We start from the raw sequence: 25,181 nt of genomic DNA, 5'->3' as shown, positions 1-25,181 counted from the left end.
GAAATCACCAAGGAAATCAAATGGACGGAACAATAGTCCCTCTGACATTCCAAGGTCGGGGAGGAGAGGGGCCAGCAGACAGAGAAGACGTGTCCAGAAAGTTCTAGCAGGAGAAGGGGCAGACGGGCAGAGGCCTAGCGCAGGTCACCTCTCACTGAGAAGGCAGCGATCCGCCTCCAGATGAATGAGGACCAGAGCTGACCATCACCAGCGTGACGTCGCCGGTGACCCCCAAGAGCTCAGTTTTGGTGACAAGGTGAAGGAATGAAAAAAATGTGGGAGAGAAATTGGAGATCGCTAATGCAAACAGCTCTTCTACAAAGGGGAAGTAGGGTGTAAGGTAGAGGGGAAAACGAGGAAGAAGAATTTTAAGGTGGAAGAAAAATGGGAGGTTGGGATATGGTGCGGATCCTCCAGCTGAGAAGGAAAAAGGTCGTGTCGGGAGATACTGGGGTAAACCACTGCAGGATGGACCAGGAGAAACAGGACCTGAGGCGTGAGAGAGAGGGATGGAGGGGGAGGAGAGAAAGGATGTTTGTCCAGAGAAGAGGGAATGGGTGGGGTGGGGGCGGCAGGAGGACGCCTGGGGGAGCTTGTGGGGGACCCTGGCTGGTGGCTTCTGTTTTCATAGCAAAAGAGGAAGCGAGTTCATGGACAGAGAGCCAAACGCTGGGCAGGTGTGAGGAGTGCAGGGAAGTAGGGGAGGCATCGAGTGGATCAGGAGAAACACACCAGGGCAACACTGTCGGACTCCCGGCAGCTGGCAGAGCTCATGGGGCCTCAACCATGCTGACTTCAGCAGGAAGCAAGCCAGCCCGGGTCTCTGTGTCCGCGGTACCCCCGCCGGGGTGCAGGGCTGCAGTGGAGAGGGGCTCGGCCGAGACAGAGACCGGAGGGGCGTGCTTCATGTTCAGGGAACATGCAAGGGGGTGAAAGGGAATAGTGTGATTTAAGCCAGACCAGGAAAGAACTAAGAACAAGCTGAGGGAGAGCTTCGGGGGGTAGACGGTAGATCAACGCAAGAGGTTGTTTAACCCAAAAGTATTTCAAAATGCACCTCAATATACAGTGTCCAATATGCAGCCAGGGTCCAATTAAACACATGCTGTAAAACCAGGGCTGCGGAACGACCCTGCAGGTCCAGGGGTGAGGACTCCAGCCAGCACTGAAGCGGGCACTGGCTCAACCTCTGGTCCTGGTCAGGGAACTAAGCGCCTTGCATGCTGAGAGGCACAGCCAAGGCAATAAAAAAAAAACACATTGCTGTGGTTGAGTTGCAGAGACATCACAGAATAGGAGTAGGAATGAAAGGTCTTTAACTTATTGACATTGCAGAAACTCATTGCCTAAGTATTGAGCACCCTGGAAATATTAATACTTAAAAAATACAATAATGTAGCCATGGGTCTTTAAAAGTCACTGATCTAAAAGTCAGTAAAAGTATATTTATAGTATATTAATAGTGATTTCTTCCTACTCATTCCAGAAAATGTACTTTGTATAAAATATTAAAAATATTTCAACACATGAGGAAGAGATTAGTCCAAGTCATTCCTGAAAATTCTGTTATCTTATGGAAATATAACACAATAGATTCAGACTGTGTAAATACTGTGAAGTCATCTTAAATTATTCCTTTTTAAAATGAAGAAGTAGAATAGAAAACCATCACTGTTCCCCCAAGGAATAAAATTCTAGATCTTTATAAAACCTCCTAAATGGCTTATTAGCTGAAAGTGCAGTTAACTCGTCTCTTTTAATAAAACACTAGCTAGTTTTACATAAATGATTTTTAAAAATAAAAAGCCCTCAAATACTCCTTTCCTGGCAGGAATAAACAAAGGTTGGTAGTTTTAAATAGTATTTTGGCTTTGGGACATAATTCATATCATCAACATCTTCTTTTCTTCATCCCCACAAATAGAGTTTCCTTAATATACTACTCGGTAACATGGAGACTGTGAGATTTAGGAAAGCAGTTCAACCCGACTGTGAAGATGAATGCTCAGCACAGATTCTAGTGGGCGTGTGTGTGTGTGTGTGTGTGTGTGTGTGTGTAGAGAGAGAGAGAAAGAGAAGGAAAGGTTATGTACAAAACAACAATCCCCAAATGGTGTGATTTCATTTTATGCACAGTACAATGGCCACATTAAAATAATACAAATGATTAAGAGTTTTGCTACAGATCACATTTCCAGTTTGAGGCAAGAAGGGGCACATTCTACTCCATCACTCCTGCTAAGTACAAGTAAAACGCCTGAGGAAAGACACAGAGCAGGCATCAGAAGACTGACGGAGAAAAGGAGGCAGGCTGGTTGGAGGCCTCAGTCCTCACGGAAAGGTCCTTCTAGCCGCCCCTACCCCGCAGTAATGCTGCTGAGCCAGCGTTCTCAGCTGCAGAGAAGGTGGGGTGGAGAGTAGGTGATCAGCCTCACCACGACCGTGAAGTAAATAAAGGAGGGCAAAAAGCAACTCTCCCATCCCAACTCGAGAACAAAAGGAGGATGACGCGAGATGAAACTGCTGGTGGAAAGGATTCCTCACTCTGGGTGTGAACGTCTGAGCAGACCCATGAGTGACCCATATAAGAAAATGAACAGAACATTCAATAATTTACAGGAAAGCAGGACAGGGAAAACAGAGAAAGAAAAATCAGAGAAACAAATAGAAAACACATAATCCAGTGATAAATTTATCAATGCTAACATAGCAATAATTTCATTAAATGTAAATAGTTTAAACAAACCAATAAAGGCAGACTATTAGATAGAAAAACTGACTCAATTAAATACAATCTGTAAGAAATTATGGATTTTCAATTACATGGAGGGTTGGCAGTCCTAACTCCTATGCTGTTCAAGGATCAACTGTATTTATACCCAATGGAATATTATTCAGCCATAAAAAGAAGGGAATCCTGCCTTTTGTGAAAATATGAGTGGACAGGGAAGGCATTCTGCCAAGTAAAATAAGTCACAGATAGACAAATACTGTAGGTATTGTCTCACTCACACATAGAACCTAAAAAAGTCACACTCACAGAAACAGAGAGTAGAGTGATGTTTGCCAGGGGCTGGGATTTGGGGAAAATGGGAAAATGTTGGTTAAAGGGCAGAGAAAGGACTTAGAAAAGGAAAGTGTATGGTAACGCTGCTTGCTCTCTAGGCATCACGTCTCATTCTGCTCATACGACACTCTGCACACTTCACACAGTGAGACTGAGGCTGAGTAAGTATTGCTTACTTAGCAATCAGTTCAGTTCAGCTCAGTCGCTCAGTCGTGTCTGACTCTTTGCGACCCCATGAATCGCAGCACGCCAGGCCTCCCTGTCCATCACCAACTCCCATAGCCTTCTCAAACTCATGTCCATTGAGTCGGTGATGCCAACTAACTATTTCATCCTCCATTGTCCCCTTCTCCTCCTGCCTTCAATCTTTCCCAACATCAGGGTCTTTTCCAGTGAGTCAGCTCTGTGCATCAGGTTGCCAAAGTATTGGAGTTTCAGCTTCAGCATCAGTCCTTCCAATGAACACCCAGGACTGATCTCCTTTAGGAAGGACTGGTTGGATCTCCTTGCAGTCCAAGGGACTCTCAAGAGTCTTCTCCAACACCACAGTTCAAAAGCATCAATTTTCAATGCTCAGCTTTCTTTATAGTCCAACTCTCACATCCATACATGACCACTGGAAAAATCATAGCCTTGACTAGATGGACCTTTGTTGGCAAAGTAATGTCTCTGCTTTTTAATATGCTGTCTAGGTTGGTCATAACTTTCCTTCCAAGGAGTGAGTGTCTTTTAATTTCATGGCTGCAGTCACCATCTGCAGTGATTTTGGAGCCCCCCCAAAAAAAGTCTGATACTATTTCCACTGTCTCCCCATCCATTTCCCATGAAGTGATGGGACCAGATGCCATAATCTTAGTTTTCTGAATGTTGAGCTTTAAGCCAACTTTTTCACTCTCCTCTTTCACTTTCATCAAGAGGCTCTTTAGTTCCTCTTCACTTTCTGCCATAGGGTGGTGTCATCTGCATATCTGAGGTTATTGATATTTCTCCCGGCAATCTTGATTCCAGCTTGTGCTTCTTCCAGCCCAGTGTTATTAATACTATATCTAAATACTGCTCACAATATTTAGCAATAAGTGAGCAAAACTGCACAGAGTTAGTGAGCAGTGGAGCCAGGAACATCTGATAGCAGAGGCGGCTTCAAGCCAGCCACAGCCCCTCTCTGACCTCCACTCACAGCTTGTCACTAGTGAGTCAATAAACTCAAGTTTTAACTTGTCAGTTTGAGAGTGGTTTTTTTTTTTTGACATTTGCCACTAAAATTCCTGATAACACAGCACCATATGAAGAACAATAACAAGTACACTGCGGTAGCAGGGGGCTACTATAAAAATATCCCTCCTTCCTCCTCTCCCCAAAGTCAACATAGGATATGCGTGTGTGTGTTTCAAAAAAAAGAAAATGATTGCTCTCACGGGAAATGTGATTTTATTTGGTATACACATTCCCAGGTCTTTAAAAAAGTGTTTTTTATGTAATTACTCTTCTCATTGGGCTTCTCAGGTGACGCAGTGGTAAAAACTCTGCCAGCCAGTGCAAGAGACTCGGGAGACACATGTCCAGCCCTGAGTTGGGAAGACGCCCGAAGAAGGAAAAGGCAACCCGCTCCAGTGTTCTTGCCTGGATAGTTCCACAGACAGGCGAGACTGGCAGGCTACAGTCCACAGGGTCCCAAGGAGTCAGAAACAAATGAGCAACTGAACACACACACATTCTTTAAAATGCTACCATGACACTGTTAGGATATGTCATAAAATTAACAGTATCTTAAAATACATGGTTTTTAAAAGCTCCCATTCTAAGAGAAACTCAGGTCAATAACAAGGCAAATAAAAATGCTGTTATTGAAAGTAAAGCATTTTATACTATTAATAATAGCAAACAAATTTGTTTTTCAAGTACTCTGAATAAAAGTTTTGTTTTTCTCTTTCTGACTTACTTAAACCTGTATAACAGGTTCATCCACCTCATTAGAACTGACTCCAATCTGTTCCTTTGTATAACAGCTCCTTTATCCATGCTTCTGTTGATGAACATCTAGGTCGCTTCCATGTCCTAGCTATTGTAAACAGTCCTGCAATGAACACTAGCGTACATGTGTCTCTTTCAGTTATGATTGTCTCAGGGTATATGCCTCATAGTGGGCTTGCTTGATTGTATGGTAGCTTTATTTCTAGGTTTGTTGTTTTTTTTTTAATCTCCATGTTGTTCGCCATAGTGGCTGAATCAGCTCACGTTCCCACCAACTCTGGAAGAGGGTCCTCTCTCCTCCACACCCTCTCCAGAATTTATTGTTTGTAGATTTTCTGATGATGGTCATTCAGACTGGTATGAAGTAACATCTTGTTGTAGGTTTAATTTTCATTTTTCTAATAATGAGTGATGCTGAGCATTTTTTCATGTCCTTATTGGTCATCTGTGTGTCAAGAGAAATCTATATCCAACTAAATGCAGATTTCCAAAAATAGCACGGAGAGACAATAAGGCCTTCTTTAACGAGAATGTATAAAACTAGAAGAAAACAATAGAAGAGGAAAGACTAAAGATTTCTTCAGGAAAACTGGAGATATCAAGGGAACATTTTGCCCAAAGATGGGCACAATAAAGGATATAAACAGGAGAGACCTAGTAGATGTAGAAGAGATCAAAAATACATGGAAAGAATACACAGAAGAACTGTATAAAAAAAATCCAGATGAACCAGATGACTATGATGGTGTGGTTAGCCACACAGAACCAGACATTCGGGAGTGCAAAGTCAAGTGGGCCTTAGGGCGTACTGCTGTTTAAAAAAGCTATTGAATGTCACAGAATTCCAGCAGAACTATTCAAAACACTACAGGATGATGCCATCAAAGTGTTGCATTTGATATGTCAGCAAATCTGGAAGACCCAGCAGTGGTTACAGGACTAGAAAAGGTCAATCCTCATCCCAATTCCCAAGAAGGGTAGTACTAAAGAATGTGTTGAACATGGGATAATTGCACTCATCTCCCATGCTAGGAAGGTCATTCTTAAAATCTTGCATGCTAGGCTTCAGCATTAGGCAAACCAAGAACTTTCAGATGTCCAAGCTGGGTTTAGAAAAGGAAGAGGAACCAGAGATCAAATTGCCAACATTCACTGGATCATAGAGAAAGTTAGGGGACTTCAGAAAAACATCTACCTCTGTTTCATCGACTATGCCAAAGCCTTTGACTGTGTGGATCATAATAAACTATGGAAAGCTCTTAGAGAGATGGGAATACCAGACCATCTTACCTGTCTCCAGAAAAACCTGTATGTGGGTCAAGAAACAGAGAACCCTGTATGGAACAATTGATTGGTTCAAGATCGAGAAAGGAGTATGGCAGGGCTGTCTGCTGTCACCCTGTCTGTTTAATCTATATGCTGAGCACATCGCGAGAAATGCTGGGCTGGATGAGTGAAAAGCCATAATCAAGATAGGCAGGGAAAACATCAACAACCTCAGATATGAGGGTGATACTGCTCTAATGACAGAAAGCAAAGAGGAACTAAAGAGCCTCTTGATGAGGGTGAAGGAGGAGAGTGAAAGAGCAAGCTTAAGACTAAATATGAAAAAAATCTAAGATCATGGCATCGGTCCCATCACTTGATGGCAAGTGATGTGAAGAACTGACTTATTGGAAAGGTCCCTAATGCTGGGAAAGATTGAGGGCAGAAGGAGAAGAGGGTGTCAGAGGATGAGATGGCTGGACGGCGTCACCGATGCAATGGACATGAACTTGGGCACACTTTAGGAGAAGGTGAGGGACAGGGAGGCCTGGTGTGCTGCAGTCCATGGGTTTGCAAAGAGCTGAACACAACTGGCAACTGAACAATAAACACAATGTCTTCTTTGGAGAAATGTCTATGTCTTTTGTCCATTGTTTGATTGGATTGTCTGCTTTTCTGATATTGAGCTGCATAAGCTGCTTGTATATTTTGGGGATTAATACTTTGTCAGTTGATTCATTTGCAATTATTTTCTCCCATTCTGAGGGTCGTCTTTTCATCTTGTTTATGGTTTCACTTGCTGTGCAAAAGCTTTTAAGTTTAATTGGTCCCATTTGTTTATTTTTTTTTTCATTTCCATTACTCTAGGAGGTGGGTCATAGAGGATCTTGCTGCAATTTATGTCAAAGAGTGTTCTGTCTATGATTTTCTCTAAAAATTGTATATATATAGTTTATGGCCTTACATTTAGGTCTTTAAGTTTTTAGTTTATTTTTGTGTATGGTATTAGAAAGTGTTCTATCTAATTTCATTCTTTTACACATAGCTGTCCATTAATGCATATTTGTGGAATCTAGAAAAATGATATTGATGAACCTATTTTCAGTACAGCTACAGGGACACAGACAAAGAGAATAGACTTGATGGCACAGTGGGGGAAGGAGAGGGTGGGAGAAGTGAGAGAATAGCATGGAAACACATACATGACCATATGTAAAATACGTGTGTGTGTCTCTGTGTGTCTGTGTGTGTGTGCGCACGCACACTCAGTTGTGTCTAACTATTTGTGATCCCATGGGCTGTAGCCTGCTGGGCTCCTTTTGTCTGTGGAAATTTTCAGGCAAGAATACTGGAGTAGGTTGCCTTTTTCCTCCTCCAGGGATTGAACCCACATCCCTTGCATCTCCTGTATTGGCAGGCAGATTCTTTACCACTAGTGCCACCTGGGAATTTGCTTTATGACAGAAGAGCTCAATCTGGTGCTCTGTGACAGCCTGGAGGGGTGGGATGGGTGAGACAGAGGTTCAGGAGAGGCGGAATATGAACACCTGTGGCTGGATCGTGTTGCTATGTGGCAGAAACTGAAGCAACATTGTAAAGCAATTATCTCACAATTAAAAATTAAAAGCAAACAAAAAAACTTTTAAAAATTAAAAAAAAGCTTTGGATGGAATTTTCAAAGGGATTAAGATGGAATAGATCCTGATAAAATAATTTTTTTCTTTTTAAAAGAATAACATGAAATTGAAAACCAAGGCTATCCACCAGTAAAGAGTTTGTTAATAACTAAAAAAAAAAAAATCACTTTAAGTGCTAAATATTAAGATACAAACTCATAAAAGAATAACAGGCTATAAAATGTTTCCAAGTTCAAAATTTTTCTTAGAGTAAGCTCAAATTATTTTGAAACGCCAATAATCAGTCAAATCCTGCCCGCAAGGTAAATATATAAAACTGAGGCTATGACTATTTTTCTTAGAAGCACTTTTAAAATCTATTACAGGCCAAAGGGCCCCTTTTGAGTTTGCAAAGATTATGTGATTTTCCATAGAAAATTTTGGGAAAAAATAAGATTTTATTCTTGGTCTATACAAGAACTTGGTTAATATTTATTATCTTTGAAATTTCTGTAATAACTTAGAAGGACTTTGTAATTTTCCATGTACCTCCATCCAGGAAATATTTCTTCCTCAATAAGAGAGTCAGGGCTGACTCTAAAACCTACTACCTACTTTCCCTGCATTTACCATAGAATTCAGTGATAAGTGGGGCTTTCTTCTGTAGTAACTAAAAAAAGGTGTTCTCTTTTACTGAGCTTAGGACTGGGGAAATGGAAGCCCAGAGCTGTAGGCAATGCCTGCTTCAACTCAGAAGAAGCTGACTGCGGGAATGGGTATTTCAAACAAGGTTTCTGAGGCCAACACAGGGTAAATATTTCATCTCTGCAATTACTGTTTTTAGGACTATTAATCATAAAAATATAGCTTTACTATAGCTTATTCTTTTGATTCAATAACGTTTTAGACTGAGGTGCTTGCACAGAATTCAAGGTGTGTAAAATCTGTGTAACGACCTTAATATAAAACTGCATAATTCAAGGAAACTCTACTGAGTTAAAACGTGTGCTTTTTAAATTTGTCTTCAGCCATGCATGATGGAGGGATCAAATCCAATTAAGGACAAGTTCACCAGCCCTAGAAAGAGCAGAGTCAGAGCAGTAAGAAGCCTTCCGCTTAAATGGGCTCCACTGAGACAAGCCGCACTATTACCGCTCTGTCATGCCGCACATTTAAGCACTTAACTGTGTTGCTTAAAGGACAGAACCACTTACTCAACACCACCTAGCTTCCTTTATTAAAGTGGAGACCATATTTTCAATCATTTCTTGGAAAACTCTCCAAACTGCAGAAGGATGCATGCACACTAAGTTGCTTCAGTCATGTCCAACTCTTTGCGACCCTACAGACTATATAGCCCACCAGGCTCCTCTGTCCATGAGATTCTCCAGGTGAGAATACTGGAGTGTGTAGCCGTTCCCTTCTCCAGGGGATCTTCCCAACCCAGGGATCAAATCTGCATCTCTTATGTCTCCTATACTGGCAGGCAGGGCCTTTACCACTAGCAGCGCCTGGGAAGACCAATGAAACAGTGTAGGTTACTGAAAAACCTCCCTTGGTAGCATCCTTGTAGTTACACACCAAGATCTATATATACGAGTCAGCGATTAAAACTAAATTTAGCTGCCAAAAAGAAACTGCTTTAATGTTCAAAATAAAATTAAAGTGAAAGCTTTACGAAGCAGAGCAGGAGCGCGGACTCTTCTAGATGGCCCTGCACAGGACAGTCTGCACGGTAGGGGTGTGTAGATCACAGACGTGCGGCTTGTCCTGCGCAATGGCCTTGCTTCTGTCTAATCCAAAGTTACAGTTGTCTCCCTCTGAAGGTGTGAAATTAATAGAAAGTGACCATAAACATTTTAGCAATGTATGGTTGCTTTCCAAACTTTCTTTTCTGAGAAGCGCTGAATGGCCTCCTAAAGACAGACGGACAGATGCCACAATTCAAGGGAGGGGAGCCCACGCACTCAGACAGCCCCAACTTGCTCCCAGCTTCTGTCATCGGCTTTTCCACGAGCACTCAGACTCCTGCTTCAGAGGGCTTCAGGGGCTGCGCAGGACTGCCACGGAGAAGTAAAAGGGGCCGCGGGCCAGAGCTCAGCACTCACACTGTGGTCAGAGGACCGACTGCAGCACCTCCAGCTGAGAGCTGATTTCAATTATTGAAACTCAGGCCCTCCGAGGGCTTCCCCGGTGCCTCAATGGTCGAGAATCCCCCAGCCAATGCAGGACACCCTGGTTCGATCCCCGGGTCGGGATGAGCCCTAGAGAAGAAAACGGCAACCCACTCCAGTCTTCCCTGGAGAATCCCACGGACAGAGGAGCCTGGCGGCCTACAGTCCGTGGGGGTGCAAAGAGTTGGACACAACTTGATCACACGCGCACACAAGCCCTTCTCACTTCCCATGGGATCTGTGTGCAGGTCAGCTGAGGGGTCCCTGGACCATTTTTCTAAGGACACTATAAGCACTAAAATCTGTGACTATACATGTTAGTTTCCTAACCTGGACTTTTCTTCCAGCAAATTACAGTGTTTAACAAGGACTAACCATCATTATAGTCACAGCTTATTGTACTGAGAATTTACTGCCTGTTTGTACTAAATACATGACATACATTATTATTGAATTTTAAAATTATTGCTTCTGAGATGATGTGTATTACACAGGGCAGTGATTCTTAAACAGCCTGTAACAGAAGCGCCTAAAGAACTCATTAAAACACAGATTCCTTGGCTACCCTCAGTATTTCTGGTTCAAGAACCTTGGGGGAAGCTCCAAGGAACCGCACTTCTCCCAAGTATTCAGGTGACTAACTGGCCGCACTAAGAGACAGTGCCCCAAATACAAGTCGCTGCCGATTTGGCTGCGTGAGCCGGGACTGCAGATGCAGGCGAAGTCTTCACCTGTTTTACCCCTTTTACTGGCCAGTTGTAGGGTTCTGTCTGTGTCCCGCTCCTCCCCACAGCGATCACTGCCCACTTTCTCCTCCCATCTAAGGACACATATAAAAAAAAAAAAATACTTGCCCCACTGCTCCTCCCCTTGCTGTCCCTAAGTCTTCTATCTTTTGTTTTTGATGGTATCAGAGCAAAGCACAGCAGAGTGTCAGGCAACCCGTGTGTAAGAAACGTTCCAGAAACCTCACATCCTCACAGTGTATCCCCTTGACTTTTAGCCTCGGTTTTAACATGGAGTTAAATTCCTATTAAATTCTTGGAGCCCTCTAGGTTCAAATAATTCAGAGTCACTTCGGAGGAAAAAAATGAATTAAAATTCACATCTTTGGATGAAAAAGAGATTGTTCGAATGAAAGTGAAAAAAGTGAAAGTCGCTCAGTTGTGTCCAACTCTTTTTGACCTCATAGACTTGTAGCTGCCCAGACTCCACTGTCCATGGAATGCTCCAGGCAAAAATACCAGAGTGGGTTGCCATTCCCTTCTCTAGGAGATCTTCCCACCCAGGGATTCATCCCAGCTCTCCTGCGCTGCAGGCAGATTCTTTACCATCTGAGCTACCAGGGAAGCCCATATTGTTGGAATACTTCCACCTACATTGTCTCATTTCCTTCTTCCCAGAAGCTTATTGAACAGGCAAAGTAAACAAAACAATGCCATAAATAATTAGAAGGAACTGGAAAGATAGTAGAAACAGCAAAAATAAGTCTTAGTTTATGAATATCCTCCTTATAAAACAGCCATATTTCTATCTCTCCTTACAAGTTCAAACAGGGCCTTACACACGTCTTCAGGCTACACAGTAATTGTTACTTAATTGTGTTTGAGTGTGTGTATTATAGACAAACACATACATACATAGTTTTATTGCTTTATTTACATAACTATTCCTCAGTAAAAAAGAGCATGTTCATACTGGATTTTACTCATAGAAATTAAGTGGTAGATTCTTGGAACAGCCTCCCTAGAAATATGAAATGGGCAAAGGATTTTTTTCTTAAGTCAACTATGAATCTTCCTTGAAGAGAATTCTCTTCAATTCTCTTCTCTCTAGGTTCTGAACAAGAAATCTTCCCACAGAAGACAAACCTTGGAGTATTCAACATTGATTATTAAATAAAATATAAATATTGTTAATATCTTCCTTCAAGGCACCAACCAACTTAATCCGATAACACATTTAATTACAGAAGGATAGGGACTGTGGTGAGGGCATGACTTACCGAGCTTGCTCTGAACCCACACACTAGTTTTTAAATTTTAATATGCTAAGCGGAGCATCCAGAATAAAGTCTAAATAAATAGAAATAAAGTAGCCTTCATCTGAGCGGCACTCATGTGAAAATGCCGGCCCGTGTGATCATGTGAAAAGTGAGCTGGGGCTGGTCCCTTGGGAGACAATCTGACTGAACACTGAGCCTCTTGGGAAGGCTTATCTCCAGGCCACTAAAGCCAAACCTCTGGGAGCATTGAGGGGAAAGGCTCATTCGAAGTTTACGTCTGTTTATGTTGTGCATTCACTAACAGTATTTAGCGACAGTTATTTTGAACACTTTTCTCTTTCAACTTTTAAATGAGGATTAAAAATGATTACGCACCCCTGTTAAGGTAGTAGAGTCTAACCTGGTTTTGCCTATATATGAGTGTTAGCAATGAGTTTCATACTTGCTTATGCTCTTGTCTTGCTGAGTTAGCATCCTTTAGATGCAACTTGAAGAGCTATATTTAGCATTTCTTGTCGGGCAGTTCTAGTGGTGATGAACTCCCTCAGCTTTTATTTGTCTGAGAAGACCTTTTTCTCCTCTCCACTTTTGAAGGATACTCTTTCCAGGTTTAGTGGCTTGGTTGGCAGTGTTTTTTTCCCTTTAAGCACTTTGCATATTTCCCTTTAAGCACTTTGCATATATCATCTCACAACATTCTTGCCTTCAAGGTTTCAGCTGAAACCTTGTATGTAACAAGTCACATTTTCTGCTTTCAAAATTGTCTCTTTAACTTTTGATGATTTGATTACAATGGGTCTCCATGGAGGTCTCCACGATGGGTCTCCATCATCGACTCTATGATCCGGGCTTCCCAGGTGGCTGAGTGGTAAAGAATCCACCTGTAACGCAGGAGACTGAGGTTCAATCCCTGCGTCAGGAAGGTCCCCTGGAGGAGGAAATGACAACCCACTCCAGTGTTCCTGCTGGGAAATCCTGTGGACAGAGAAGCTGGAGGGCTGCACTCCACGGGGTCACACAGAGCTGAACATGACATCACAACTAAACAACAACAATCCCACGATCCAGCAATTTCACTTCTGGGTAAAGATCCAAAGGAAAGGAAATCGGTACCTCAAACAAATTCACTGCATGCTCACTGCTGCATGATTCATAATAGGCGAGAAATGGAAACATCTTAAGTGTCTGTGCATGAATGAATGGATAAGAAAATGTGGCGCGTGTGTGTACAAGTTGACCCTTGAATAATGTGGGTTTGAACTGAGTGGACCCACTTATACATGGATTTTTTTGTTGTTGTTGTTCAGTAAATAGATTCTACTGGATCTGCAGTTGGTTGAATCCACAGCTGTAGAATAACAGATATGTAGGATATTAGTATATATATATATATATATTAATATACAAGGATGTTAGTTTTTTTTAGCTGTCTAGTCAGGATTTTCAAGTACCTTGGGAGTCAGCACCCCTAACAGCCACGTGGTTCAAGGATAAACTGTGTGTCTATACATATATACATACATACACACACGCAATTTGAAATTATTCAGTCTGCAAAAAGAAGGAAACCCTGGTATTTGAGACAAAATGGATGAAGCTGGAGGATACAATGCTAAGTGAAATAAGCCAGACACAGGCAACTACTGCAGACTTCACTTATATGTGGGATGGAAAGAGCAGAGCTCGTAAGAACACAGAGTAGAATTGTTGCAGGTGCTGGGGTGGGGGCGGTTGGGGGGAGTGGGGAGACGTCAGTGAAAGGGTACAAAGATCTAGTTATCTGGGATGGCAAATTCTGGACGTTTAACACAGCATGGTGACTATAGCTAACAATACTGTAGTATACACATGGAATCCCTTAAGAAAATAACTCTGAAATCTTCTCAACACATACACACATAACAGGATAACTGTAGAAGTGATGAAGAAGTCATTTAGCTTGATCATGGTAATCTTTTCACAGTTTATACAGATATAGAAAAACATTACACGGTATACCATAATATATAAAACTTATATATGTCAAAAATATCTCAGTAATGTTGTCTTTAAAGAGAAGACTGGTTCTCAGATTGGCCTAAGCCCCAGCCCACATGGACTTATTTTTGGGGAGAAAAACTGTGAATTGAAAAATAAAATAAAGTCTTTTTATTTTTAATGTTTAGCCCTCACTATGGAAAATATGAAGAGGATATTAATACATCATTAGCACAATTGGCAATCTCATCGGTCCTTTGGACTGCGCTGAAAATAATACTGGAAATATTATTAAATGCACAACAAAGGTAACCCACGGTATGTATTTCTGACACCTTCATTACTTCCGTAAGATACTCTTTCTCTTCGTCTTACCAAAATTAAACAGTAAGTTTGCTTCCCCCTTTCTTCTTTCTTTTGCCTATTTTATAATTCCCTCAACTGTAGCTATGCTACCAGTGAGGATAAAACCCATGTTGTAGTAGTGGTACAAATTGAATGTGTATGTAGATGAAGTTATCATTTTTGTTAAGCTCTGATCAGTTGTTCCTCTGTTCAATTTCTTAACATCAACCACTCTGTTCCAAACACACAGCATACAAACAGGTTTCTAATGGAGAACCTTGCTAATTCCCCGTTCAGGCTATATGCACTATTTTATCCTTCCTGAGAACGACATATTTTGTACCAGTTGTCTTTGTTAGAAGACTAATATTCTCTGGAATTCGAAAATATTAATTATAGATCAGAATTACTATTACCTATGCATGTGTTTGCTTAATATGTGCTAAGGAAGTTAAACATTCTTTTTTTTGTAATTTTTTATACTTCCCCATGATTGTTTTCTAGAAGAGCCTTTATTTTATTTTATTTTTTTCATTTTTTTTCATTTATTTTTATTAATTGGAGGCTAATTACAATACTGTAGTGGTTTTTGCCACACAGTGACATGAATCAGCCATGGATTTACATGTGTTCCCCATCCCAATCCCCCCTCCTGCCTCCCTCCCCATCCCATCCCTGGCCAACATTATTTAATATCAACAAGGTATTATTTGTATTGTGGCTATTAACTTTAATCATGTATCTATGCTGTCTGGCCTGTGTCCTAGACAGTGTTCTGCAAAATTAAGCTGAAATTATAAAGAAATAGTGGCCACAGCTAAAGGAGAAAATGGTTAGTAATATAAAGTAGAATTGATTGCTTTTATCATTTTTTGTTTGTTTGTTTTTAAGGTCATATATAAATCACAAGTGTTTTGAACTTCTAGAGATGTTATAATCATGATATCTGCAATGAATTAGTTAGTTAATACTGACATATATTATTAGAAGAGCCTTTATTTATTTGTTTAAGCTGCACTGCACAGCATGTGGGATCTTAGATCCCCAAGCAGGGATTGAACCTGTGCCTTCTGCATTGGAAGTGCAGAATCTTAACCACTGGACCACCGGGGACATATCAAGGAAGTTAAATACTCTTATATTAATTCTGCTTTTATTCTTCTACTTTTGAAACCACAGTCCTTCACCTCTTACTCACTGATGAGTTCACACAATCCTCTGCTTATATACTGCTATTATATACTATATAATATATATATAATTATAATAAATATATAAAATATATTATACTTATATATTTATAAATATAAATATATAAATAAATTATATATTTATTTATATAATTATATATTATATATTATATACTATATATTATATAATTATATATTATATGATTATATATTATATACTATATATATTATATAATTATATATTATATCTATATATTATATACTATATATATTATATCATTATATACTGCTATTGAATCACTGAAAATCTTGAAATAAAAGCACATGTGGCTTTTCATTACCTATCTTCTCTGAAGTAAAACCTTGACTTGAAATTCATGCATTTTCTCAAAGTTGGTAAATTTTAAGTGACCAGTAAGTATATCTTGCTCACATCTTTGATTTCAACATTGTACCTGATAAAAGGGTTTGCAAATGAGCAGTGCATGCATTATACTTCCTCTGTCCTTCTATCTGCAAGATAGTGTCTTTCTCAACTTGGATATAGTCTTGGCACACATCTTAGACCCTAGGAAGGATTCTAATCTTACATTAAATGTCAGTAAGTGAAGCAGCCTTTACTGAAGCTTCTATAAGTGAGATGTCAGAAGATATTACAGCATACTTACGAAGGCAACAAATTAAAAATTCTTACAGACACATCTATTTCCTCTAGCTCTCTCATCTGCGGTCTCCAGCAAATGATTCACTTTCTGACCTTTCTGACTTCTGGTCCCTAGACTCATTTGCTGTTCACTTTTCCAGGATTAGGCTGGGCAGGTCAGTTATGTCCCAGCTTCTAACTGCAAATCAGTGAATGTAAAGTCATCATGATGTTCATCAAATGGTGAGCCCTACATCTAAGGCCACCTCAGATCAAAATTAGAGACAGTCTGAAATTTTGCTGGAAACCTAAGGAATAGGACCCTTTCCCCACCTCTGTATTTTCTTGCTTGCATTTAGCTTTATTGTTTTACCTCATTTTCACCTTAGTTCCTTTATATTTTCGAGAAATTCTTTGCGACCCCATAGACTCTTTATGACCCCATACAGTCCATGGAATTCTCCAGGCCAGAACACTGGACTGGGCGGCCTTTCCCTTCTCCAGGGGATCTTCCCAACCCAGGAATCAGACCAAAGTCTCCTGCATTGCAAACGGATTCTTCACCAACTGAGCTATTAGGGAAGCCGTTATTTCTTTTATATTTTCCAGAAATTCATCACTGTTTTACCATTCTCAAGTATGCAATGCTGCTACAGATATATTTATATTTGTTCCCAAATTTCTTGTGATGTATCACTGCAATTTTGAAAACAAGGAGAAGAAATATATGTATCTGAGCTTCTATTTATGAAAATTATGTTAAAGTCTCTCATTTAAACACTTAAAATTCACATTTTAAAGATCTACTTAATGATGAATCCATTGCACCTTCGTTTTTATTTTTATTATTTATTCATTTTTAATTGGAGTGCCATTGCTGTCCAGTGTCACGTTAGTTTCTGCTGTAAAACGACGTGACTCAGCTACGAGTACATGCTGGTCCCCTCCCTCGGGGTCTCCCTCCCTCCATTCCCACCCCGTCCCCCAGGTCGCCACAGCCGCTGGGCTGAGCTCCCCGAGTCCACGGCAGCTTCCCGTTAGCGACCTGTTTACGCGAGGCAACGCGCTGCTCTCTCAACTTGCCCCGCCCCTAGTGAGCCTGCTCACACACACACACACTCACACTCACACTCACACTCACACACACACTCACACTCACACACACTCACACACACACTCACACACACACTCACACACACACACACACACACTCACACTCACACCACTGATTCGTGTCCTCGAGAAACACAGACAAACAGATGAAGCCTGGGGTGGAGCTTTAGAAACTATGAAGCCAGTTATGGGATTGACCTGCAAACGCAAGACAACTTTTTCAAGAAAGTGAAATTCATGCCTGAAAGCATCCCATCTCCAGTCCTACTAACACTGTTACCGTGCAGCAAACTGCTTTTAGAGGAAATATAAACGAAATAGAACGGAAGTGGCAAAACATACTTTCAAGCCTAGAGAAGCAGGAAAATGCTTATTTTTCAACGATTGGGGGTAGAGAAACACTGTGACGGGAAGAAGTCGCTGTTGAATGCGGTTATTGACAGAAAGAGGCGAAAGGTGAGGACAGAAGAGGGGGGCTGCACCCCTGCTAAATGAAGTTCAGATGGGCCAAAATCACTCTGCACCCCCAGTTTATACCACCACCCCTACCAGCTCCCAATTCTTGCAATTCTTCTAACATCCCCAAATACACACCCCACACAGACACAGAGAATCACAAGTGAAATCTCTTCTATCTCAAATAAACCCTGTTCTCAAGCTAAATGGCGTGCATTTAATTCATCCGTTTCTCTCTTCAAGTTTCCCTTGGAGGTCATTTCATCTATTTTCTCATATAAACAGAGGTCATGAAGAGCTTGAGTACACTTTTCTTGGGCACAGTGTCAGGGTCTCCAGACAGGGGTTAGCCTAGATTATTAACCTCGGCTTGTAAAACGTCCTCATTAGCCCAATAAAGAAGGGTTTCTTTAGGACACAGATTGGATAAAGAGATCTCTGTATTGAAAAAGATGGTTTCCTTCAATGGAGTTATCAAGTCCAGGTCAAGCAAGCAGCTTGTTAACTAGAAATCTAACCCTTTTGGAATAATCAATGTGTTTTTTCTCTCTTTTTTAAGGTTTTTCAATAAAGATTTTTATTAGAATATTTTATTAGAACAAACCCTTAAAAAGGTTCTAAAACATTAAATAACATTTATTTCTTAAAAGTTAACGTGTGCCTAACAGGAAACCAAAAACACAAGAAGCAAAAAGCACGTTAGCCATCATAACAAGCAGTTTACCTCTGATGCGTCCTTCTCGGTCTCATTTATGTATTTACACAAGTAAGCATCCATTTTCACATAATTAGGATCACATCATTCTGTATCATGCTTTTTCACACATCATGAATATTCACCTTTTCAAAGTCCCAAAGCTATGAATATTTTGATAACCAAGAATACACTACCACCAACTCAAGCTAGAAGGAAAAAAACCGTGCCTTTCTTGGCAAGAAAAATTTCAAAAACAAACAAAAAATGGCAACAGGCCTGTAATTAAAGATGTTGGCAGAGTTATGACTAAAATGCAACATTCCCTTCATATTCAAGTAAAAAATGAGACAGAAAGCAACAGAGTACACAAGGCATAATGCTTCGAAGAGGATTAACCTCCTGATCTGAACTATTAAAGTGTTGGCAAGGGGGTATGTTTCCATTGAATTAATTAACAATGTATCCCTATTTTTAGGGAGACAAAAAATCAGTAACCAAAGCCGGAGACCTAGTCAAAATTTGGATATGGTCCAATTAGCGTTTGTCACTTTTTCCCATATTTTTATCCCTCAGAGATAAAAAGAAACTTAGAAGACTAAAGTAAGAACAAAATAACTTATCACCTAATGTTGGTCAATTTAGCATCAGCATTTTTTTACTGCCTCCCCTTGGCTGAACCTTCTAAAGGACACGGTCGATAAGGGAAGTGTGAACAAAGCAGTGTTCCTATTGCCACGTTGCAGTATGTCATCCACCAAATAGATGCAGCGGTGTTAAGAAAGCAGTGCTCATTATTAAATGAAAGGGAACGCTATGAACCCCCAAAGATACTGGCAAATTCTAATACGTTTATTGACATTTGACATTCTACAAAAGCATGAATGGTACTTGGAGATTAAAAGATGAGACAAACTTATATGTAAATGAAACCTTTAACACACAGCGACATGTATATATATATATCTTAAGACACGAGGAATCAGAAAACTCTATGAAGCTATTTTAATTAACTAACAGTGTTTCAAGAGAGGGAAGCTCTTTGTAACCTGAAAATCTACTGACACTTTAAACCTCATCTAGGGTAATCAATGGAAAGAGAAGAGAGAATTGATCAGTAAAAGCTAGAAAGTACAATTTTATTTAGCTTCTTTGTTAAATAAAAGAAAATTTAATGCTAAGGGGATAGATAAGGGCGATGACGCTCACAATTTATGTACCACAAAACAATGAGCACCAAAAGGGTCCAGAACACTGTAGACAAAACTGAATTATTCGATAGCAGTTTCAGCCCAATAAAACTAGACAACCAGGCTTAATAAAATAACTCGAATATGACAAAGACGGTGTTTATAAAATAAAGCTGCCACAATCGGTCAGCTTATTACTCAATCACTCAACGAACATTAGCAAGGGTTTAATCATGGTGAGCCCTGAGACTGAACGACAGTAGCCTACCATAGATGCTTTTAACACCCTGACAGTTGTGCCCTTTGCAATATGTATTCCAAAATGCTCTTGTGAATCAAAGAAGCATTTTTATGCTGATGTTCGAATTCCTGTCTTCTGATAAAACTCCTCAGGATGCTTCATTTTAACTTTTCATTTTATGCTTCATGATGATGTTAAGGCTTTTCCACTAGAGAATATATCACATAGTTGGAAAGCCAAATGACAAATGTGAGCAAAACCTTATCATAAGCTAGAAATCTCAACCCCTTAATTAATTTCTTTATGGTAATTAAAAATATGCAGTCATAAAAAGGCAATCATCTATAAACACTATGATACTATAATGATGTAACATTGTATATATAATATTGCTTATTCATATTTACTTTCATACCTGGTAGAATGGTGACAGAAAGATTAGAAGTAATTACCTTTGTGGGATTCTTGATGATTTTTGTTTTATTTTTGTACATTTATGAACAGCTCAGACAGGACATTATCAGAAAATAATCATTATTTGCAAAACATACATTCCTCATAAGTATAAAATCAAAGACCTTTTCTAAATAGAAAGTAAGGCATGCATGCAGCTTGTATTGGGATTTCTTTGGTTTATAACTTTCATGAAAGTGTGAAGAATGCAATCTCTGAAATAAGTTAAACTCTAGATATTTAAGCAATTTTTAATTACATAATACCCTCCTGCCACTTCTGTATCTCACCTCATCTTCAAAAAGTGTGCAAATGTAAACATAAATGTACTTCTAGAATAACAGAAAGTAAGTAGTAATAAATTACACTGCACAAAAAGTCCTCTGTAGTTATGTTAGTGAAGAAAATTTAAGGAAACATCAGTTTTCCTGTAATAAGTTAAGTGCTTTAAAAATGACATAAACTCAATCCCATAAGAAAATACCAAATATCTGGCATAATTTTGTTGACAGTAGAATGTAAGTCTGCAGTGGAGATGAGTGTATTGTGATAATGTAAATATGCCAAACTTACCAAACAGAGCTATTTGGCAAGTCTCTCTGTCCCTTTGATCTCCCTGGCTAACATATTTGTAAAACAGATGTAATAACAATTGCTTTGCAGAAAGACTGATTGGATGCAACACACGATGTGTATAAAATAAGTGGAACAATAATAAATACTAGTTCACTTTTTCTTGTTCCCTCGGCATTGTTGATAACAAAGCTTAAATGCAGGCTTAAATGGAAAATACACGTGGGGGGAAGTATTAAACGCTGTTGCTTCTGCACAGTGAAGCATATTACGCATATTACTTACGAATACAAGGGAAGCACTGGTGATGTCTTAGGTGAATTCCCAGGAGGCAGGCTCCTCGTGGACAAGCATGGATTAGTGATCAGGAAGTGAGAGGCAGGAGGGAAGCGGCCCTGGGGAAGGCGGGCTGGACTTAGAATCGCAGCCATGTTATCAGTAAATCTGAAGCTGGAATGGCCTTTTGAGCCAAGAAGTTGGGAGGTTTTGCTCCCAGGAAGGAACAAATTCAGAAAAGCCCCCTTCACCTGAAGGCGGTGCTTGGGGAGGGACCTGGGGACTCAGGACAACATACAGGCATGAGTGGACACGTGTCCTTGGTAACGCAACTCCCGTCAAGACGGCAGCAACTGTCAGAAAGTGAAGTCAGGTCTCACCTGTGGGACCAGGGGCTCCTACCTAACCAGCACATGTGGTATATCTTTTCACTGCAACCTTCAGAAGGTCATTTTAGGTAATAAGTCAGATGACATGAGAAATGTCACATCTTGCTCAGAAATACAGAAACCATATTTTAGATAGGGTGATGACCCTCTTATTCATTCTAGGATATATTAGAATACTCTTATAGGCATGTAACTATACAATGTTCTACAGTCATTCAGAACCAGTGTTACTAATTTTTTCCAGTTAGACAACCTCAAATAGATAACAAAGCTAGACCCATGTCTCAGTGGACATTAACTTGAGCAAACTCCAGGAGAATGTGGAAGACAGACGAGCCTGGCATGCTGCAGTCCGTGGGGTCACAAAGAGTCAGACATGACTTAGCAACTTAACAATCGCAACTATTACTTGTTTATTTGCATCTCTAAAAGTAAGCTATGGATAAGGTTGAATGCATCCAGGCAATATTTCCAATATCTTACTGCTTTTTTGGCACTCCCACACTGACTTCAAGTTTTAAATCTGAAATGAGATGATTTTATAAAGATGGAAGAAGTTCACAGCAGCCATTCCATGTATGTGCATCTTCAAGGAGAAGGCTATTTCCTTCTAGTCCCATTTCTTTCTCTGGATAAACTAAAGATGATAATGCTCAACTAAAAATTTACATGATCCATTATTCCTGAGAATTCCTAATACTAGCTTGGTCACTCTGTGAGTAAAGTAAGGACAATTAATCACATGACGCTCAGAACTGGGCTCCCTCCTTATTCCCAAAAGGTCAAAAAAGTACATTTCTAGTGTGGAAAGACAGAGGGACATATAAAAGAAATAATATGTTCCTATAGCAATGTAAAATAACAACTTAATTTGAGAGTTGATTGCCTGTAGTTAGATCCACCTGTAGTTAAATCCACCTGTCAGAGGTGAGGGCTCCTCCGACGTATGATTTCAAATCAAACTGAGATAACCCAAACCAAGGGCTCCCATTAATTCATAATCATTTTCACAACTTTTACTAATTTGATGCTAAAAAAAGAAACTTTGGAAAATAATATGCAAAGAAAATGTAGCAATGAAATTTGTTAAGCACCATATTGATCATTGCATTGTTGGGAATATGATAGAATCATAACATAAATTTAATTTTTCTAAATTCCCTTAAAATAATTTTTCTCCTTCAATAAATAAAATCACCATTTCTACAGCATATTCATTTTGGGGAGACAGTATACTATAGGATGCAGCTACAGAGTGAATAAGACTGGAATTTGACTCCTAGTTTGACCACTTAAGAGTTGGGTGACCTTTAGTACAGGATTCAATTAACATTATCCCCAATTTCCACATCTGTAAGAGGGTGATAATGGAAATATCTCTCTGGGCGTAAAGAAAAACAAATGAGAAAATGTACACAAAGTCTTTAGTACAATGCTAGTCCATTATATGTGGGCTGATGTAATTATTTTAAAATATTTGATTTGAGGAACTCAGTCCTATGACTTGAAAGTTGTTGACCATCCTAAATTTCATCTGAGATTAGCTATGACTTGAGTTTCTAAACTCTTGAGTTTCTTTCTATGATGCAACTTATTACTTCTCCAAAGAGGATTGTAAATGCCAAGGTAAGTAAAGTAAAACACTGAAGCTGACACCATGACCACCAGTGAAATCCAGCAGGACCCCTGTGGGTCTCCTGGGCACAAAAGCTTGCATTTCTTGATTATAGGAAACAGGCTTCATTTAGCCTCCAAGACCTTCCCAGAGCGGCAGGTCCAAACATTTGCTAATTAGGGAAGGGAGGGGATGCAGAGACAAGAGGAGCCTCAAGAAATAACAGTGTAGCCTTGGGGCAGGGCCCTTGTTCTCCTTCGAGGGATACAGGTAACAGTATCTCTGAGCTGCTGTGAAGATCCTGAAACCCCCAGCAGCGGGGGAGAAGTTAACCCAGAAGCACACAGACCTCACACCAGCTGGGACACGAAGGTTGATGATGCCGATTCCCATTTAGCTCACCACTGACCCATCAGAAGAAGGTCCACGAGCCCATCACACTCTCTCTGGACCAGTACTGTGAACTCCCCACTATCCCTTCAAGTTCCCACACACAGTTCTGAGGTCATTAGCCCATTGCGGTCCCCTCTGCCTGGAAAGCAATAAAGCTGTTCTAACTTCACCCAAAACTCTGTCTCTGCAATTTAATTCAAGGTCAGTGGACACAGACCTGGATTGGGCTTCACACCAACACCAACTGAATGAAAAGCAAGTTGAAACGGAATCATGCACTTCACATGATTTCACCTTAATGGTAATATAGGGAAAAGATTGTCCTTAGGAGATTCAAAATGGAGGTCATGAAATCTGTATTTCTAAATATGACTTAGTAAGTCCATGGCCTCACTAGCTCATCTTGGAGCTATGAAATTGATTAATTCTTATTTACTTCGCAATGATTATTTTTTTTATATTTCTTTGACCAGTAAGATCCATAATTAACCTTTTGTCATACAAAAGAAAGAGAAACACACAGTCCTATTAGAATATTCCAGCTCATTCATACTAAAAATACAAAGGAAGGTAGAAATACTTTCCATTTAAAAAAATACTGTTTTTTTTTCTTCTCATTTCAGTGGCCTTGAAGCAAACTACTGTCAACCACAAGTTGGCATTTACCATGGGTGCCCACCATCTACTTCTACAAGGATGAAATCTGTGCTGCAGCTGCTGACCTCCAACACCCCAGGACTGCGTTCAGGGTGGAGCGCAGAGATGAGGCCCTCTGTGCTCCTAGAAAACTGGCAGAACAGGTCTTCAGGCAGCTAGATATTCTCAGGAGCTGATTCTAGGAGCCCAGTTACTGTATCTCCTTATGTCTAGAAAGGCACTAAAACCTTTCATGGTGACAACTGTTTCTCCTGACTTGCAGAAGCTTCATGAGACAAGCGGAAACATTCTACAAAGAAGTATGCATTTGACTGCATATACTCCCCCTTCACCAAAATCACATACACACCATCTTTCCCCCACCTCACTGGAGAAGTTTCTCGGAGCTACTGAGTTGCTGTCTCTCAGGCTGAGTCCTCATATTGCCCCAAATAAAACTTAAGTCGCAACTGTCACATTGTGCAATTATTTTAGTCAACTCTACAAAATTACGTTTGCCTTCAATATCAAATATTACAACAAATCAAAATCCAGTCTCATATTTAAAGGTTAATAAAACTGAGATAAAACATATCTTATCAATGAAACATCCAACCAGACCACAATACTGTTAACTCTTTGGCGTTACTGTTAGTTTAGCCCCCCTAAGTCCTGTTGCAGGATTCTACCCTTCCTTCCCTCATCTGTCCCTGCTTTTATTAATGATCTTCCATTTGTTTCAAAAATACATATGCGCTCTTTCTAAAATCTGCTTACTCCTAAATTCAGCTTATACTTTTAAAAGTAGTCTAAAGTGATTAAGCAAACCATGAATTTTCACTAGCAAATTTAAAGAATCTGTACATACTAAAAGATCACATTTTATTGGTTAAAACTT

General features: G+C 40.0%; 1 protein-coding gene, 1 long non-coding RNA gene and 1 other non-coding gene across 5 annotated transcripts in view; 1 reads left to right on the top strand and 2 right to left on the bottom strand.

Moving 5' to 3' along the window:
• The window catches only part of ZNF385D (zinc finger protein 385D), a 931,599-nt gene that overhangs the window by 697,755 nt on the left and 208,663 nt on the right, over positions 1–25,181 (bottom strand). The window lies entirely within an intron of this gene.
• Positions 83–24,741, top strand: LOC110129134 (uncharacterized). The gene is made up of 3 exons (XR_002311388.2): positions 83–256; positions 14,265–14,394; positions 24,271–24,741. It is a non-coding gene; the product is annotated as an uncharacterized lncRNA (long non-coding RNA).
• TRNAG-UCC (transfer RNA glycine (anticodon UCC)) lies at positions 15,462–15,534 on the bottom strand. Its single transcript has one exon. It is a non-coding gene; the product is annotated as a tRNA-Gly (tRNA).

Source organism: Odocoileus virginianus, chromosome 32 (assembly GCF_023699985.2).
Source record: "Odocoileus virginianus isolate 20LAN1187 ecotype Illinois chromosome 32, Ovbor_1.2, whole genome shotgun sequence".
Classification (NCBI taxonomy): Eukaryota; Metazoa; Chordata; class Mammalia; order Artiodactyla; family Cervidae; genus Odocoileus; species Odocoileus virginianus.
The sequence above is the reverse complement of the archived record's forward strand: the minus strand, read 5'-3'. Positions and strand labels throughout refer to the sequence as shown.